We start from the raw sequence: 19,233 nt of genomic DNA on the forward strand, positions 1-19,233 counted from the left end.
TATATACTCTATATGCTTTACTTGATTGTGAGTATCCAAGAAAGATACCTTCATCCGCTTTTGTATCAAACTTCCCAATATTTTCCTTACCATTATTCAAAACAAAACACTTACAACCGAATACGTGAAGATGTGACAAGTTTGGCTTTCTTCCTTTTAAAAGCTCATAAGGAGTTTTATTTAAAATAGGACGAATTAAGATCCTGTTTAAAACATAAGCTGTGCTAACTGCATCAGCCCTGGTAATCCACCCTCATTTAGCATTGTTCTTGCCAACTCCTCTAAAACACGATTTTTACGCTCCACAACGCCATTTTGTTGTGGAGTTCGAGGAGCTGAAAAGTTATGCTCAATACCATACTTGTCACAGTACTTATCAAAGTGATAGTTTTGAAATTCACCATCATGATCGCTACGAATTGTAACTATTTTGGAATTCATTTTGTTTTGGGACAGATTTGCAAAATTCTTAAAAGCAGAAAAAGTTCATCTTTGCTATGAAGGAATATAGTCCAAGTAAATCTAGAATAGTCGTCAACGATTATAAAACCATAATAATTTCCACCTAAGCTCTTTGTCCTAGAAGGTCCAAAGAGATCCATATGGAGAAGCTCAAGGGGTCGTGAAGTTGAAATTACATTTTTAGATTTAAAAGAGACCCTCGTTTCTTTTCCCATTTGGCACGCGTCACATAGGTGGTCTTTTGAAAATTTTATTTTTGGAAGACCGACTACTAGATCCTTAGATACAATCTATTGCTCTATGTAAGTTAGTATGTTTTTGAATTTGGTTCTTATATCTTTTTTTTGTCTGAGTCCTTATATCTCACTTTTGTGTTTGCGTTAGTCGATAAGTTTAGATTTCCGTTAAAAAAATGTAACTTGACAAACGGTCCAGACGTGGCATTTTTTTTTTCTTTTTCCATTTTTCTATTAACCAATATTTCCATGTCAACTTTTCTTTTTGTTTGGGTCTTAAATCTTAAAAGGCAAAATAATGAAATTTTGGTCCTAATAACGTGTTGACCCAATTATTTAAATTATTTAATATTTTAACTATTAATATTTCAATTATTTAGTTTATTAAATAATTAGTTTATAAATATTACAATTATTTAATATTTTAATATTAGTATTTCAACTATCAATTAATAATAAAATAGTATATTGAATATTAGTAATTGAAATATTAAATAGTTTTTTAAATATTAATAGATTAATTAGTATTTCAACAATCTAATATTTCAACTATTAATATTATATTCTAATAATAAATTATTAAATACTTGAAATATTAAAAAAATTATATTAAATGATATATTTCAGTAATACATTTTAATAATATATTTCAGTAATATATTCCAGTATTAAACATGTTAATGAATTAAACAAATGAATTAAATAGTAATTACTTTATTTATGTAATATATAAATATATTGCAATGAATTAATCAAATGAGTTGGATGGTCAAGGATTCAACCTTTCTTAAAAAAAATTAAACTTTTCTTTTTTGAATTTAACCTCAAAACAAAATTAAAAAATTAAAAAAAGTTGACATAGAATTACTGGATATTAACAAAATGAAAAAAGAAATAAATATTTGTCTATTTAACCAACTCAACATTTTTGTAACAGAATATTAATGTCGGAGACTAAAATCAAAAGAAATTTAATATATAAGGACTTGCAAAAAAAAGATACAATGAACAAAATAAAAAATACATCAATTTACCAGAATTAAAAAACTATTTAAGTTTAGTTTTTATCTTGTATTTTATTTTTATTTTATTAAAATATATATATGGGGTTTTCTAATTTTCCATTTTTCTTCTTGGTCAAATTTTAGCATAAAAAAATTTATCAACAAAATTTATAAAACTAATCCGTTTTGTAAAAAAATTCAAAGATTGAATTCTGCAAAAGGTTGAATTCATTGTATTGTCCTGTAATCCCACAGTTTAGAAATGAATTATAAAAGGATGTATATTCAACGTAAAATTTATTTACCATAACAACTACATGTTTCTTTTCTCTTGTTTTTTGTATGACTATTTTATGTTTCATATATATATATATAACAAGTTACTCCTGCATACAACAATAATTAAAACATAAGGTGGAGTTAATCCTAGGCAATGGCTTCTTATGTCTATCAAACTCGTTTTTTCTGGATTTTGTGCTTTGCTTTAGTTTTGCTTTCGGGTAATATAAACTAGTTAGATATATTTCTTTGTATATATTAATTTATCATGAGAATTGACAATTTTTCTCTTATATTTACAATGAGTATGATTCAATAAGTTATATCTTATTCATTTTTATTTTTTATTTTGGCAAAGCATATTGCATTTTTTAATTTCATTTTTGTTGTAGGTTTCGCAACTTGTTTGGGTCCTGTGGGTCCTCCAGGACTAAAATGCTCTGGGAAATGCATTGATGGACCAACATGCAATAAATCTTGCATTGACCAAGGCAATAAGAATGGTGGGGTATGTTTAGGTGCTACTCCTAAAACTATGATTTGTTGTTGTAGAAAATCAAAATTGAACTTCATCATTTAAGTTAATGGAAGTAGTTTTTCTGTCTTTTGTTTTGAAACCATCGTGTAGTACGATAGAATAAAATTTGAATTTATATATGTTTTATATGTATGTTTTCAATACTTTATTCATGCATAAGTCAGTCTACTATCATTATACAGTTATAAATTACAACAGTGCTGTATGGATCAAAAAGTAATTCGCAAGATTTGCTTTAAGGAAATTGAATTATATCTGATTTTTCTATAAATATAATTTGATTCTTATTTTGTTTATGGGAATATTGTTAATTAAAAGTTCACCCCAAGTTTTAAATATAAGACTCTCTATACAAAATCATCTCAATAAAAATACTATTCTATGATGTATATTTCAAAAAGCACCCGATATGCTTAATCAAAGTTGATCCTGATTTTTTAGAGGCCTAGGATAAACAATAAAAATGAATCATTAATAAAAAATATAATTTTCTTAATACTACACTCAGTTCTTTACCAAACTTTTGTATTCGTCAGTATCGATATTAACTATAACTACTTTTTTCTCCAATATGAATACTGCAAAAACTTTTTCACAAATCTAAATAAATAATATAAACAGTATTAGAATCAACTTTGATATAATTAATCATAAGCGAAAATTATCAAATTAAGATTATAAGTTAGCTATGGTAGAAGTTTTAGACAAGAGAATATTCTTACATAAGCAAGAGTCTTGCAATGACCACACCTAATACCATAAAGAATTTGTCAAAAAAATAAGATTCAGAAATATTGAATCTTAGATACAGTTCATGTAAATACATCATTTCATGTTTACAAAACCAACAAGAGTTTCAGCATATGAGCACCTTCAACATTCGTACATGACAAAAACATCGTACACGAAATAGAAACGTGAAAAATATTAAAATTTTAATTTTATTTTACTTTTTATATTTTCTATTCATCTTTAAATAGTTTACATCATTACTAACATTTATCATAATAATAATAAAAATATATACATCATAATAATAAAAAACTATGCAACAATACTTAAAAACGTATAGCAAGGAGGATTTAATCCACAACATTTACCGCCATGTTTAAAAATCAATCTCCTACCGCTTGGCCAATGAGAAATTTAAAGATATTTTTTATTTTAAATTTTATTTTAACAAATTATTAAATATATATTTCACTTTTTTTAAAATGAAATGAGACCCTTTAATTTGGAGGCCGTAGACTAAGGACCATCTTGCCCTTGCTCAAGGTTGGCCCTGTGCCTAATGAAAAAACCTAAATAAAATAGTTAATAGGCCAACGAAAAATAACAAAAAACCAAATAGATAGTAAAAAAAAACGAATAGAGAAAATGATACGTTTCTAAAGTCAATTTGAGAAAGAACATATGTTCACCACTAATATATCATTATATAATTTCAAGTCAGAAAAATATATTTTTCTTCCACTATTTTCACGTTTGTTAATGAACCAGAGAAGATAATATCCATAAAAATACTCCTTATAGTCCATGTGACTCTTTGATGGGTAGCTTATAAAGATTTTTTATGGTTTCGATGATGACAAAAAATCAAACCTAAGTTAATCAAAAACTTCATCAATACGAAAGATATAAGCTATCAAAAAGTGAAGTTGGTCAAGTTTCAATGTTGATAGAAAATTAGTCAAGTCAAATTCAAAGTATAACATCAAAATAAATTGAAGATGTAAAAGTTTGTCAAATCCTTCACTTTATTATTTTTCTCTATTTTAATCAAATGTTTGAAAAATAAGCACAAGTAACTCTTAAGGTACTAAGGAAATGGCCACACACACCAAAATGTTTTTTATATCTTCATCTATTTTTTAAAATCTCTTGAAAACTTGTTTATGGTTTTTACCTAGTCTATTCTCTACGCCAAAAACTGGAATAGACAGCGCACCTTAGAGGGCGCTTTATTACAAAAGCGCACTCTAAAGTGAAGAGAAAAAATAAGGAGCGAACAAATGGAATAGACAACGCACTTTAGAGGGTGCTTTTGTAACAAAGCGCCCTCTAAAGTGAAGCGAAAAAATAATGAGGAAATGGAGGGACACCAATAGAGGGCGCGTTTATGAAAGCGCCCTCTAAGGGTACCCTTAGAGGGCGCTTTTAAAAAAGCGCTCTCTAAGTCCATGTACTTTTCCAGTTTATAAGGCGCTTTTGGAAAGCCTTAGAGAGCGCTTTTAGAAGCGCCCTCTTAGGCCCACTTTAGAGGGCGCTTTTTTTACACAAGCGCCCTCTAAGGTCCCCTTTAGTAAACATTAAAATTATAACATATATTGCATGTCTCTTTATTTTCCCTCGCTATATGCTATTTCGTTTACTCTCTACTGCGATTACTCTCTATTGCGATTACTCTCGTCCTCTGTTCGTTCTCCCTCCCTCACCGTCGTCGTCGCTGTCGCCTTTTTCTGCTGCTGCGTTCACGTTCACTGAGTTATATGCGTCCACCGTCGCTGTTCACTTTCTTCTCCATCGTTACCGTCACCTTGAAGGTATTTCTCTCAATAGTTTGTATTTTCAGGTGTTTGATTAGGGCATTTTCTAAATTGAGTTTTACATTTTGTGCATTATGTTGATTAATGTTGTTTAGGGCAAACGAGCACTATATGGTGTTCATGAGCACCTTGTTGAAAATCATTTTTTGTTATTTTTTGTGTGTATGGTTTTGATCACTGAATGTTGTATGTTGTATGGTTATGTAAGGTTTTTTATTTCTGATTGAAAACTGATGTCATTTGGAGTGTGTTTGAGCTTGTGCTTGGAAGTTTGATGATTATGGATGCAAGTTTGTTCATGTTCCAAACACCATAAGTTTGCATTGGTCTTTTGTATGCAGTAGGTGTGTGAGAGTTTGTATTCAATAATGATGAAAAAAAGAGAGAGTTTAGATTGTTGTAACATGAGAGAAATGGAAGGTATATGAATGTGTTTTTTGTGTAGCTTCACGAATATGGTCATTGTCTTACTTGGGTCTTATTGAATCATTTCTATATTACAGATAAAATGGCTAGTAACCAAGACGATACCCATGACGCGAGTGGATCACGTAACAATGTTGAAAATGAAATAAAACGAGGATTGACTGTTATGAAGTCAATCATTCGTGCAAGAGACAAGGGTGAAAAATTCGAAGTACATTGGAGTGCTGAAGACCAACTAATTGAGCCTAACGGTTCAATGTTGGCAAGTTACATTGGTTTCCTTGTTCGACAACATATTCCGATTACATGTGATAATTGGAGAAGTCCGGAATTGAAGGTTGGCAAAGAAAAAATATGGTCCGAGATACAGGTACTTACCATATATTGTTATATGTTTTTTTTGTTGACTATTTGTTGACCATATATTGTTATAATATTACTTATAATAACACACTCCATGTGTATGTTTTTTAGAGATCCTTTCACATCGATGAAAGCCGGCAAAAATATTGTATTCAATTGGTCGGAAAAAGACTCCGAGGATTTCGATCCTTTTTGTCCAACAAATTTCTCAAGGATGAGGAAGGAAAATTTGTTGAAGCAGAACGGCCAATGAAGTATGCGGAGATTATTTCAGCCGAAGAATGGGATAACTTTGTCGCCAAACGAAGAAACGAAAAATTCCATGTAATGTCTATTAATTATGGTATTATACAATTGTTAAGTTACTTGGTTCTGATATGCCTTAAACTTTTTTATCCAGGAAGTAAGCGACAAAAATCGGAAAAGGGCATCAAAACCCGCGTATCCGTGCAAAAAAGGGCGTACGGGATATGCACGGTTACAACAAAGAATTGTGAGTATATTCAAATGCTATGAGCTTATACATTGTCACAATATGTTATAATTGATGATCTTATAATCTGATTCAATGTGTAGCTAGCCGAGGAGAAAAGTGACGCAACATCTCTTCCGGAGCACGTATTGTGGAAGGCTGCTCGGATTGGGAAGGATGGGGCTGTCGTTGAAGCGGCTCAAAATGTTTATGACGAATGTGTAAGTATATATAACATTATTTCTTTAATTATATCGAAAATTTTGTTAGACATATAATTCATTTTTAATCTCCTCTAATAATATTTCAGGAGACTTTATCCCAAACCTTACCTTCAACCGAGGTCCAGGATTGCAGGAGCCTACTTAGTCGAGTACTAAATGTTCCTGAGTATTCCGGTCGTGTGAGGGGTAAGGGTTTTGGTGTGACTCCGTCGTCATTTTATAAAAAACCAAAAACAAAAAATCCTACCAACAAAGAGGTGATGGAGACCTTGGCGGAGTTAAGGGCACAAGTACTCGAACTGCAAAAGGAGAATGCAAGGTATAGAGAGGAAAGGCGCGGTTCCGAGGCAAACGATACTAGTGACCGAGCTAGTATCAATTGTTAACCGAAATTTCCCGAGGTAATTATATATGTTATTATGAAATTAAAATAGCACTTTTTTACTTGACACATATACACGTTAACAATAACATATTTATTATTGGTTTAGGGCATTACACCTTGTCAGCTGTATCTATCGTCACCAACTTATCGCATAGTTGGCAAGGGAAAAATGCACAACATTTCGGGTGAATTACTTCACCATAATCCCCTCCCGGTGGGATATATGAAAGTTTCGGTTGACCATGTATTAGATACGGACGCGCTTCTACCATTACCTGACGTTGTTTCAGAGACAACGTTGATGCGAGATGCAGTCGGATCCTTTGTTGGATGGCCGTCAGATCTAATTTTCCCAGATGCCGAGGTATATATGTTCTAAATGATTATGAATATTTAGTATTCACATTTCAATTCAGCTACAATTATGATATTTAATCAATCCTTATTACATGGTAATGTTAGACTCCTACAAGACCCACACAGAAAGCTGGTAAAGGGGTTTCAAGACGCATCGAGTCGGTTGCATCTCAAAAAGAGGTACAAATATATATACCCATTGAATTATATACGCAACGATACTGTTGCATCACAAAAAGTCATGATTTAATTTATATGAATTTTTAGGTTCCCGGTCGAATGTTGAAAAAAGCTGGTAAGGATATTCCAACGAAGTCCGGGACAAAAACAAATCCTAAATCTCAAAAAGAGGTACAAATATATATACCGATTGAATTATATACACAACGATTCTGTTGCATCACAAAAAGTCATGATTTAATTTATATGAATTTTTAGGTTCCCGGTCGAATGTTGAAAAAAGCTGGTAAGGATATTCCAACGAAGTCCGGGACAAAAACAAATCCTAAATCTCAAAAAGAGGTATAAATATATATACCCATTGAATTATATACACAAAGATTCTGTTGCATCACAAAAAGTCATGATTTAATTTATATTTTTAGGTTCCCGGTCAAATGTTGGACAAAGCTAGTAAGGAAATTCCAACGACGTCCGGGACAAAATCTCAAATTATGATGCGTCTTGAGAAAATGGTGGAAGAGTCAAATATTATGCACGGCGCCATCCGTAGTGTAGATATGGATGAAGGTGTTTTCGGAATTGCTCATTCCGAATTAATTGCAAAGGAGGACATGCAACAACTTTTTGAACACGACGAATTGGGCATCGCTGTCATTCATACATACATATGGTACTCCGATCAATCTATTATTTACTTAGTTGAACAATTTATTTACACATTTCAATGAGTAGTCTAATGTTTATTATGTTTCTATTTAAGGTATATGTATGACACATTGATGCGGGGAACTGAATTGTGTAACCGATTCAATTTTATTGCTGCTTCCCGTGTCAACACAACGTTTATAACGAAAAATCCAACATCCGTAATGAATGAACTAGTCGATAGATTCATGGTGGCCGGCGATAATACTACACCCAGTTTGTATTTTTTACCGTTTAATTCTGGCAACGGGTTAGATTTTCTTTCTAATAATTTCATTCTAATCTATGTATATCTTTTACGTAGAAAATTTTCATGCATCTAAATTTTTGTTTTATTTTACAGTGGTCACTGGGTGTTGGTTGCTATGGATCTTTCGAGACTAATGGTGTATTATCTCGATTCGTTACCGGGTGATTGGAGTAAATATCCGAGTATGAAGAAGACGGTTGACGCGTAAGTGAAATTCCCCTAAATATTCGTGTGTATTTGTATATTTAATTATGTCTGTCAGATTGATCTCAATATACGTTTTATTTTGTTAGGGCAATACTAAAATTTAGATCGAAAAAGAATTATCGTAATAGGAAGGATATTACCTGGGTCAGAGTTCAGGTATATATTAAGTTTCTTATTTTTGCTTATAATAGTGTTTGTAAGAAATTAACTATATATATATATATATATATATATATATATATATATATATATATATATATATATATATATATATATATATATATATATATATATATATATATTGTTTGTTTTTCTGTGTAGTGTCCTCAGCAAAACAATTCGATCGATTGCGGATTTTTTGTATTGAGATTTATGAGAGATATCATTGCGTTGAATCGTATAGACATCCCAAAAATGGTATGGAATAATAACTTAGGGTTTATTTTAATATTATCGGATATTTCATCTAATTTGTTACTAAATCATGAATATGTTTTATTCTCTTAATTGTAGTACTTTGACGAATACAAATCTTACTCAAGAGCTCATTTGGATGAAATGAAGGATGAATTGTGTCAATTCATTATTGATCATAGAATCATATAGGTTGTAGTTGTTGTACATATATGTATGGAATATTGTTGTACATGCATGAATATCAATGTATTAATGTTGTATATATGGAGGATTAATGTTGTATATAAATGGATTCATGTTGTATATATCAATGGATTAATGGTGTATAACATTGGATTAAAGGATGAAATCAATATGAATTTTACACTTTTGCAGCATGCGAACAGGTTCCCAATTAAATACCCACTGTTTTTCAAACAATTTTTTTTAAAATAACTAACACTTTAGAGGACGCTTTCTGTAGGAAGCGCCCTCTAAACACTTTACATTGCCAACTTTAGAGGGCGCTTTGTCCAGAAAGCACCCTCTAAGGTGGCCATTTATGGACCACTCCAGAGGGCGTTTTTTTCTGAAAGCGCACTATAATGTGGCCCTTAAAGGGCCACTTTAGAGAGCGCTTTCTCCAGGAAAACAAAGCGCTGTCTTTACCTATGCCAGCGCCACTTTAGAGGGCGCTTAAAAGCGCTGTTATAGGCCAAAATAAGCGCCCTCTTTTCCCTTATTTGGCGTAGTGATTAGAACTTGCATATAATCGATTAAAGAACGAGTCTGCCTCCTAACCAATTACTACTCATATTAATCAATTTAGGAGTGTATATGGCTTAAGAATTTTCCTTTTTTGCTAGGTCTAATCGATTAGCTCCTAATACTCATATTTTGTGAGTTATTTTATCTTTAATATTTGAAGTTTGTTTTAATTTTAATTTTAATTTTAAATTAGTTTATTAGCTTAATATTGTTGTTTTAGATAATATAGTATGGAGCACAATAGGTGCTCCCTTTTTATAATTTTATGTGTTTTTGTGTCTATGCAGGAACCAAGGATCTGTCAAGTCTTGGGACGCCAGGATAGCAAGAAGCATAAGTGTGCTTGGTCCAACAGGTTTTAATGCTAGAAGATGCTGGAACATGTGTCTCCAAATTTCAAAGAGTTGGCAAGAGGGAATGAAGTGCATTGGGAGGCAGTTGTTAAGCTATAAAGCAAAGAAATCAAGACTATGCGCTACAAGAAAAAACACGGACACATAATACAAGAACAATCAGTCTATAACACATCATATTTTTGAACCTCCTGCTCCACAACCCTACTTTGCATGTTTTATCCCCTGATTGCTTGGACACATCATCCCTAGGCATTTCAGAAGAAGAGAAAAGGAGGGGAAAATGTTGAGCTTTAGGGCCAAATCAAAAATCCCATGATTCAAGGCATATTCCAAATCAACCGTTGTGAGGTAAGGTGTGATTGTATGTATGATACTTTCCACCACGGTTATGCGATCATGATTGTAAGTCAAGTAGCGCGTAACCTATCATAACGATTACTTTAAACAACCATTGTTGTATATCTCAATATATCACAACAACTATTCTAAACAACTATTATTATATGTCTTTTAATATAAACAAATGCAGCAGTAAAACAAGAACAACAAGAACAACAAGAACAACAAGAACAATAAGAACAACAACAATAACAACAATAACAAGAACAAAAAGAACAACAACAACAACAACAATAACAATAACAACAACAATAATAACAATAACAATAACAACAACAACTAACATTTCTAACCTGAATCCAAGTTTTCCTTGTCTCATTCAAGTTGGAGAAGAAGTGATGAAGTTCTGAAATTTGTTAATGAAAGAAATGATGTTTTCGAGTTTTGTTTATGGAAGAAATGATATTTTCGAGATTGGTTTAGTGGAGAAATAGAGTTTCGTAAATGTATGATGATGTTTGGAGGTAGAAGATAAAGTTCATCTAAGTTGGAAGTTCATCTAAGTTTTAGGTTTTATGCGGATAACTAATGGTAGTGTCTTGAGCGTCGATACTCACTAAGTGGGTGATAAACATTTGTTAAGGATGGTGAATAAATTAAATAAACACATTTATATTTCCCCATGACCTTGAGTGACTTTTCGCCACGGTTGAAATTTCTAACCGTGGTAAAAAGTAGCTTAAAAATAAATAAAAACAAAATTGTAGGTGCTAGGATTCGAACTCATAACCATGTGCCACTTTTCACCACGGTTGGAAGTTCTAACTATGGTAAAAAGTGACCTAAAAATAAATATAAATAAAAGTTGTAGGTGTTAGGATTCGAACTCATGACCATGCACCACTTTTCACCATGATTTGGTCTCTTCACCTATTTTTGGAGAGACTTCTAGGTCGGAAGCACTCCTCTTAGAGTTAGATTTCTGAGGTTTTTCTCGATTTCAGATCATCATGATTACTCTATTAGGGATATTGGTAGGTGGGAATGAGGGTTTGGGTTTGGGAGCTTAAATGGAGAAGATTTTTCCTCTTTGATCATGAGATGGTTCTTACTAATTACCTTCTCTTGGTGATTATAGATTGTATCCCTTCCTATGAGGTGATGTGTGGAGGTAGCACTATGCTAAGGATGACTCTTATTTTATGGTTTCAACCATTTCCTGCCTCCTGGCTTGTGCTGTCCCTCATGATCGTCATATCACTTCTGTTGAGGTAGTCCTCCCTCTTATCTGGAGTAGTTAGGTGTTGAGAAGTATATCTTCGACAAATATTTTTATATCGTATCCATAGAGATTGGTTGATATTACTGCCGTTCTATAATCCAAATGTTATAAGTTTAGAAAGTAACAAAGTTGTTTTGGTTGGAAATTTATCTTGTGAGTAAATGTCACTAAAAACAGTAAAATGGTTTTAATCAAATGTAAAAGCTTGGCAAGATTGGAGTTCACTATTCTAAATGCTTATGATTCCTTATGATAACTATATAGATTTAAGATTATTGATGATGTTCAAGTATCCTCTCAAAGTCATTTATGTCTAAATGATATTGTGATAATCACTATATTGATCCTTAGACGATCTCTCCACCTAACTATCAATATAGCAATCTTTAATGTTTAATACCAAAGAAGAGTAATGAATAAATCTATCTTTACAACTTATTCACTATTTGAAAATCTGTTTTATATCAAGACTCAAATAATCTCTTTCAACAACTACTTAAATCTGGTTTTCAACTTAGGGCAAAAACAGTATTCAATACATCAACAATCTTTATCATATATAAAAGTCAAATGGAATACATAAACAAATGAGAATAGCTACTACCTCCAATCTTGACAAAAGGGAGTTTAGTTCCTCATCATCATTGTTACAAGCAGAATAATAATGGAAGAAAAACTCTGTTTTTCTCTCTTCCTAAATATCTTAGTGTCAATATGTGAATAATAATGAATGCCCTAGAATAATGTATTTTTCTCTACAAAAAGGGTTGACATTTCCTTAATTGATCATTCTCATCCAAAGCAGAAAAGCTATTCCAAGGCAGACACAAAAATGGCAAGCAGCTTTTCCTAAAAGACAACACTTTTGGCCCTTAATCAGCTTGCTGGATTCGCAGCCTTCGCGGCGCGAAGGCAGTTCGCGGCGCGAACTGATGCTTATCCAGCTTCCTTGTTTTGCAAGCTTCATCCAAGATGTGGTGTTGCATTCCAAAAGCTCTTTCATCTAAAAGTTCTACAAAACTAACAAATCTGTGAAATAACTATTCAAAACAAAGTAAATTAAATCTAATTGCATTTATACGAATTAATAAGAATAAAAGTGTGTAATTACATCAAGGTTTGGTAAAAGGGACCAATAAAATGATATAAAAAGTAGTACTAATTGGTCCCTAACAACTCTCTCCAACTTAGCATTTTGTTTGTCCCTAAACAAAAGTTTCCACCCTCACAACCAAAGCAATGACACAAAAGATTGGAACAAGGATTTACCAAGGACATTCAAATGGTTCAAAAGTGTTTAGCATATTTCTCAATCCACCTATCTAAATTCTAGACAAAACATGAATAAGGAAAATGGTTGAGTGCAAAAATCATTCCAATGAATTCAAAGCCATATATGTCAAAATTGAATCAAACTTACACACACATCATAATAATGATGAATAACATGAAGGGTTACTTTCACTCATCCAAGCCATTAAATCAACAACAATTCAAATCATGCGGTTATCACAACAAATACTAAATCATGTGAAAAATGAGAATCAAGAGGTCTTTCAAGGGTTGTAATGTGGCTTAGGTTACAAGAAAGGATGTGATTAAGAGAATTCGACAAAGTTGCCTATCCTAAGGGAGCATTCCCAAACATTCAACTCTACACAATTTCCCTTTCTTTGACCCCTATCTTTTTTCTTTTTCTTTTTACATCCACACAACCATGAGTATTTTCTTTGCTTTTTTTTTTCTTTTTTTTCTTTTTTTTCTTTGCTCTATGGTTTCAAGGGTGATTTCTTTTTCTTGTTTCTTTTCAAATATTCACCCTTTCATGAAAACTCACTTTTCCAAGTTTCTAATCAACTTTTCACTTTACTCTCCCCAACTTTAGACTCCAAAACCAAATTTATTCAATAATGCTCCCTACTTAGACATAAGCAAAAGGCAAAATTTGCAAACAACTCGGTTTGAGGTTTCAATTGATACGAAAGAAATTAGGATTCATTTATTCCAAAATTTTCAATTGATTTCACAATGATCAATCAAATGAATCCTAAAATAAGCTCAAAGGGGTTTAACTAAGGATTATTCCTCACAAGGTTAGTTGATTCAAACTTTTTGGTCAAGTGGTTTCTCTCAACAAACAATGCCTCTATCATTTTCCAAATTTTTACACAAAAATAGATTGATGCATGATTTAGCATGATAAGAATGAGTTGAAATAATGCTCGGTTTCCCGCTTTTTAGTGTACAATGGAAAGTTTCCTCACAATTGGTTAAGTCCTATTTTGATTCAAAAATGACATAAATTTCAATGAGTTTATGATATGGAATTTGCACATACCATCAAACTACTCATGTTAAGTCTAGAAAGCGATAAAGTGTACCTTGAAATGCCGACACTAATTCTTATCATCACCACTCGAAGTGTCCTATGCTTCTTTCTTTGCGAACAATTCTTGGTTGCTTTAAGCTTGACTTAAGAGTAAGAACAATTAAACAAAAAATGTTGGTAAACCAATTTGATTGTAACACACTTAAATCTCAAAAAGTATTCATGCAATTATTAAGACAAACTCAAAAATTCAACAAACTCCTCAATCTTCCTTCATCTCATCGCCATGGGTCGCACCACCTCCTGCACCCCCAAAAAAAAAAACTGGCCTGCCCTCAGGCCACTTAGCATAATCAACATAATCCTCCTAGGAAGGGAAATGAGAGGACTAGTTTTGAAATTTTGAGGTTTGGAAGTGGGGCAGCGAGGTTGTTGAAAGAAACTCTTAAGTTTGTGAAAATAGGAAAAAAAAAAGACATAAAACAGAAGTTAAATGGTTCTGCCCTGCTTAGTTCGCTGGGCGAACTGAAGGATTTTTTTTTATTTTCAGTTCGCTGGGCGAACTGAAGGAAATTTCAAAAAAATTGTTGGCAATGGACAAAACTTAAGTGGTTCTGCTACGCACTGTTCGCGGCGCGACCTGAGACTTTTCATTCAGCTCGCGGGGCGAACTGTGGTCGCGGGGCGAACGGTGAAAAACAGAACCCAATTTTTCAAAATTTAACACAGCAGAAAATCAATAAAACAGAATTGACAAAATGTAAAATTCAGACTTACAACGTTGGGTTGCCTCCCAACAAGCGCTTTGTTTAACGCCGTTTAGAGCTCGACGGTTCAACGGTCTTCACGATCTGGCTTTGTTGAGCAACTTCCTCAAGGGCTTTATTGTCTTTAAGAGGTTCTTGATGAACCTTCGATAAAATCTGATACCACCCGTTTTCGGAACTACTCGCACAACACTCACCCATTCACCATCGGAGGTAGAACAAATCATTCCGGCCCCCAATAGTTCGACAACTTCCTTCTTTTTCAGCACTTGAATCAATTTGTCTTCCTCTTTTATGGACAAGGCGTTGCTTATAATCACCGGTTTAGTGCATTCGTCACCAAGGAACACATACTTCAAGTGTGAAGTAAGTATTTTCAACTCTAATTTTGGCTCTTCCGTTTTCTTCGTCGCATCCAAGTCTTCCTTTATTTCTTCTTGATAAGTAAGCTCACCACAAGATTCTAACTCATGCAACATTGCTTCAATCTCTTTTTCCTCATTGTCGGTCAACACATTGTATGCTCCGATAAGGGATCTTTCTAGAGGATTAGAAATATGAACTTGGTTCGCGACCTCCACTACCTCCTCTTCAATTGCATCGATTCGGAAAGAATCATGCTTGTCGTTTGGATGCTTCATAGCTTCAAAAAGATTAAAGGTCACCTCTTCGTCTTGCACTTTCACCTTCATTAGTCCATCATCTATGTCAATCATCATCCGGGCTGTTTTCATAAAAGGTCTTCCAAGAATTAGGGGCACATCACGATCCTCATCCATCTCTACTATCACGAAATCCACCGGAAACAAGAATTTGTCCACTTTCACTAACATGTCTTGAGTAATTCCGTATGGTGAAGTGGTAGACTTGTCGGCTAGTTGTAGAGTCATCCTTGTCGATTTAATCTCAACATTCCCCAATCTTTTAACAATGGAGAGGGGGATTAAATTTATGCTAGAGCCCAAGTCAATCAAACCATTACCAATGTATGTGCTTCCAATGGTTACCGGTAAAACAACTCGGCCCGGATCAGACTCCTTCCTTGGGAGAGTCTTTTGGATGATGGCACTACAATATGCATCAAGCAATATGGTTTCGTCTTCCACGTGCCTCCTTTTCTTTGTAAGAATGTCCTTCATGAACTTTGCATACCGTGGCATTTGTTTTAATGCATCGGCAAATGGAATATTGATTTGAAGTTGTTTGAATATGTCCATGAACCGTGCATAATGCCTAGCATTATCCTTCTTTGATTGTACGTGCGGATATGGTAAATGTTGAACTGGAATGACCTTCACTCCTTTGTCTCCTTTTTTCTTCTTTCTTGGTTCGATTTCCTTATTCATTTCCGCTTCACACTGCTGTTCCTCCATCAATTGCTGGTTCTGCTGTTTTCGCGGCGCGAAGGGAGATCGCGGCGCGAACTGAGCAGTTTCTGCCACTTTCTCCTTTCCACAAGCCACATCCTCATTTTCCAGTATAGCATCCATATCATTCTCTACTGTAATTTCCTCACTTTTTTTACTTGTCAACTCTCTACCGCTTCTAGTAAAAATTGCTTTATAATGCTCCTTTGGATTAGTTTGAGTGTTAGCGGAGAAAGAAGATCCTGCAGTTTGTTTCGACAGTTGTTTCACAAGTTGACCTATTTGATTTTCCAAATTCTTGATTGCTGCCTTGTTGTTCTTCTGATTTTCCATGGAGGCTTGCATGAATTGTTGGAGAGTGTCTTCTAGCTTTAAATTTCCTCCTTGCGATTGTTGTCCTTGAGAATTTGGGTGTTGATAAGGACTTTGCTGTTGAAAATTTTGGTTGTTGAACCTTGATGGTTGATAACCTTGATTGTTCCTTTGATAGCCTTAATTTTGATTGTTCACATAGCTTACTTCTTCTAGTGGAGGGCAAAAACCAGTAGGATGATCTCCTTGACATAATTCGCAACATGCTACTTGATGTCGAACTTGAGACCCTTGAATTTCCTTCATTTGCTGTGGAAGCTTGGCCATTTGTTGAGTAAGCAACTCCACTTGTTGAGAGAGTAGCTTGTTTTGAGCAAGAATGGCATCATTGGTATTTAACTCAAGAACTCCCGGTTTCCGTTGTGAAGGGCTACGGTCATATTGACTTTGACGATCATTAAGTGCCATCCGATCAATAATGACTTTAGCTTCTTCAGCATTCTTTGACATAAGAGAGCCACCCGCGGTAGCATCCAAAAGTGTTCTGTGAGTTGATTGGAGCCCATTTAGAAAAATATGGATTTGAGTGAGCTCATCAAAACCATGTCCCTTGCATTTTCTCAACATTGACTTGAATCTTTCCCAAGCTTCATTTAGAGACTCGTTGCTTCCTTGAGTGAATACCGCAATAGCCGTTTTGGCTTCCATGAATCGGGATTGAGGGAAATATCTTTCTAAGAAGTTTTCTTCTAACAAATTCCAATCCGTCATCACTCTCGATGCTTGATCAAGGTACCACTCCTTTTCCTTTCCCACTAAGGAGTGTGGGAACATCCTTTTGAATAATGCCTCTTCGCCCGTTTCATCAATTCCCGTAGAATCCGCAATCTCATAGAATTTGATGAGATGGGTATACGGATCTTCATGATCCATTCCGGTGAATGGATTTGCATAAAGAAGTTGGAGGATTCCGGTCTTCATCTCCGTATTTCTTTCCCCACGGGCAAATTGAGCATTTCTTCTTGGACTATTAGCGGACATTTCGGTACGATTGTCATCCGCCATGTTTCCGTCACAAGCCTCTACAACCACTTCTTCGATTGGAACAAGTGTGGAAGTAGATACTTCTTCTCTTCGGCTAGTTTCCTTCTTCTTCTTGTTTTGCTATTGAGCTTCCGAAGTGTTCTTTCAATTTCTGGATCGAATTGCAGTTGCTCCTCGGTAGCTTTTCCTCGCATGCACTAGAATCTACAAAACTAACAAACCAAGTGAAACAAAAGAGGGATAGTAATAAAAGTAACAAACTTAAAACAATGAATTATTGCAATGCTTGTAATATCGAACACCAATCCCCGGCAACGACGCCAATTTGTTGAGAAGTATATCTTCGGAAAATATTTTTATATCGTATTCACAGAGATTGGTTGATATTACCGCCGTTCTATAATCCAAATGTTATAAGTTTAGAAAGTAACAAAGTTGTTTTGGTTGGAAATTTATCTTGTGAGTAAATGTCACTAAAAACAGTAAAATGGTTTTAATCAAATGTAAAAGCTTGGCAAGAATGGAGTTCACTATTCTAAATGCTTATGATTCCTTATTAACTATATAGATTTAAGATTATTGATGATGTTCAAGTATCCTCTCAAAGTCATTTATGTCTAAATGATATTGTGATAATCACTATATTGATCCTTAGACGATCTCTCCACCTAACTATCAATATAACAATCTTTAATGTTTAATACCAAAGAAGAGTAATGAATAAATCTATCTCTACAACTTATTCACTACTTGAAAATCTGTTTTATGTCAAGACTCAAATAATCTCTTTCAACAACTACTTAAATCTGGTTTTCAACTTAGGGCAAAAATAGTATTCAATACATCAACAATCTTTATCATATATAAAAGTCAAATGGAATACATAAACAAATGAGAATAGCTACTACCTCCAATCTTGACAAAAGGGAGTTTAGCTCCTCATCATCATTGTTACAAGCAGAATAATACTGGAAGAAAAACTCTGTTTTTCTCTCTTCCTAAATATCTTAATGTCAATGTGTGAATAATAATGAATGCCCTAGAATAATGTATTTTTCTCTACAAAAAGGGTTTACATTTCCTTAATTTATCATTCTCATCCAAAGTAGAAAAGCTATTCCAAGACAGACACAAAAATGGCAAGCAACTTTTCCTGAAAGACAACACTTTTGGGCCTTCACCAGCTTGTTGGATTCGCAACCTTCGCGGCACGAAGGCAGTTCGCGGCGCGAACTGATGCTTATCCAGCTTCCTTGTTTTGCAAGCTTCATCCAAGATGTGGTGTTGCATTCCAAAAGCTCTTTCATCTAAATGTTCTACAAAACTAACAAATCTGTGAAATAACTATTCAAAACAAAGTAAATTAAATCTAATTGCATTTATACGAATTAATAAGAATAAAAGTGTGTAATTACATCAAGGTTTGGTAAAAGGGACCAATAATGATATAAAAAGTAGTACTAATTGGTCTCTAACATTAGGCTCCCTCATAAGTCATTGTCTTCTCCTAGAAAATCCTTCACCTCCACTAGAGAGAAGCTATTTAAACGGGGAGTCCCCCTTGACTTGGAGTCCTTCTCTCATCCTTTTAATTTAGCTTCTCATGAGTCATCCTTTTACCTTTTTTTTTATTTGA

At 33.8% G+C, this 19,233-nt stretch overlaps 1 long non-coding RNA gene across 1 annotated transcript; it reads left to right on the plus strand.

The window, feature by feature from the left end:
- The first annotated feature begins 1,873 nt into the window (after positions 1-1,873).
- Positions 1,874-2,638, plus strand: LOC127129254 (uncharacterized). Its single transcript, XR_007806250.1, has 2 exons — positions 1,874-2,202; positions 2,374-2,638. It is a non-coding gene; the product is annotated as an uncharacterized LOC127129254 (long non-coding RNA).
- Positions 2,639-19,233: the final 16,595 nt, after the last annotated feature.

The sequence above is a fragment of the Lathyrus oleraceus genome, chromosome 3 (genome assembly GCF_024323335.1).
Source record: "Lathyrus oleraceus cultivar Zhongwan6 chromosome 3, CAAS_Psat_ZW6_1.0, whole genome shotgun sequence".
Classification (NCBI taxonomy): Eukaryota; Viridiplantae; Streptophyta; class Magnoliopsida; order Fabales; family Fabaceae; genus Lathyrus; species Lathyrus oleraceus.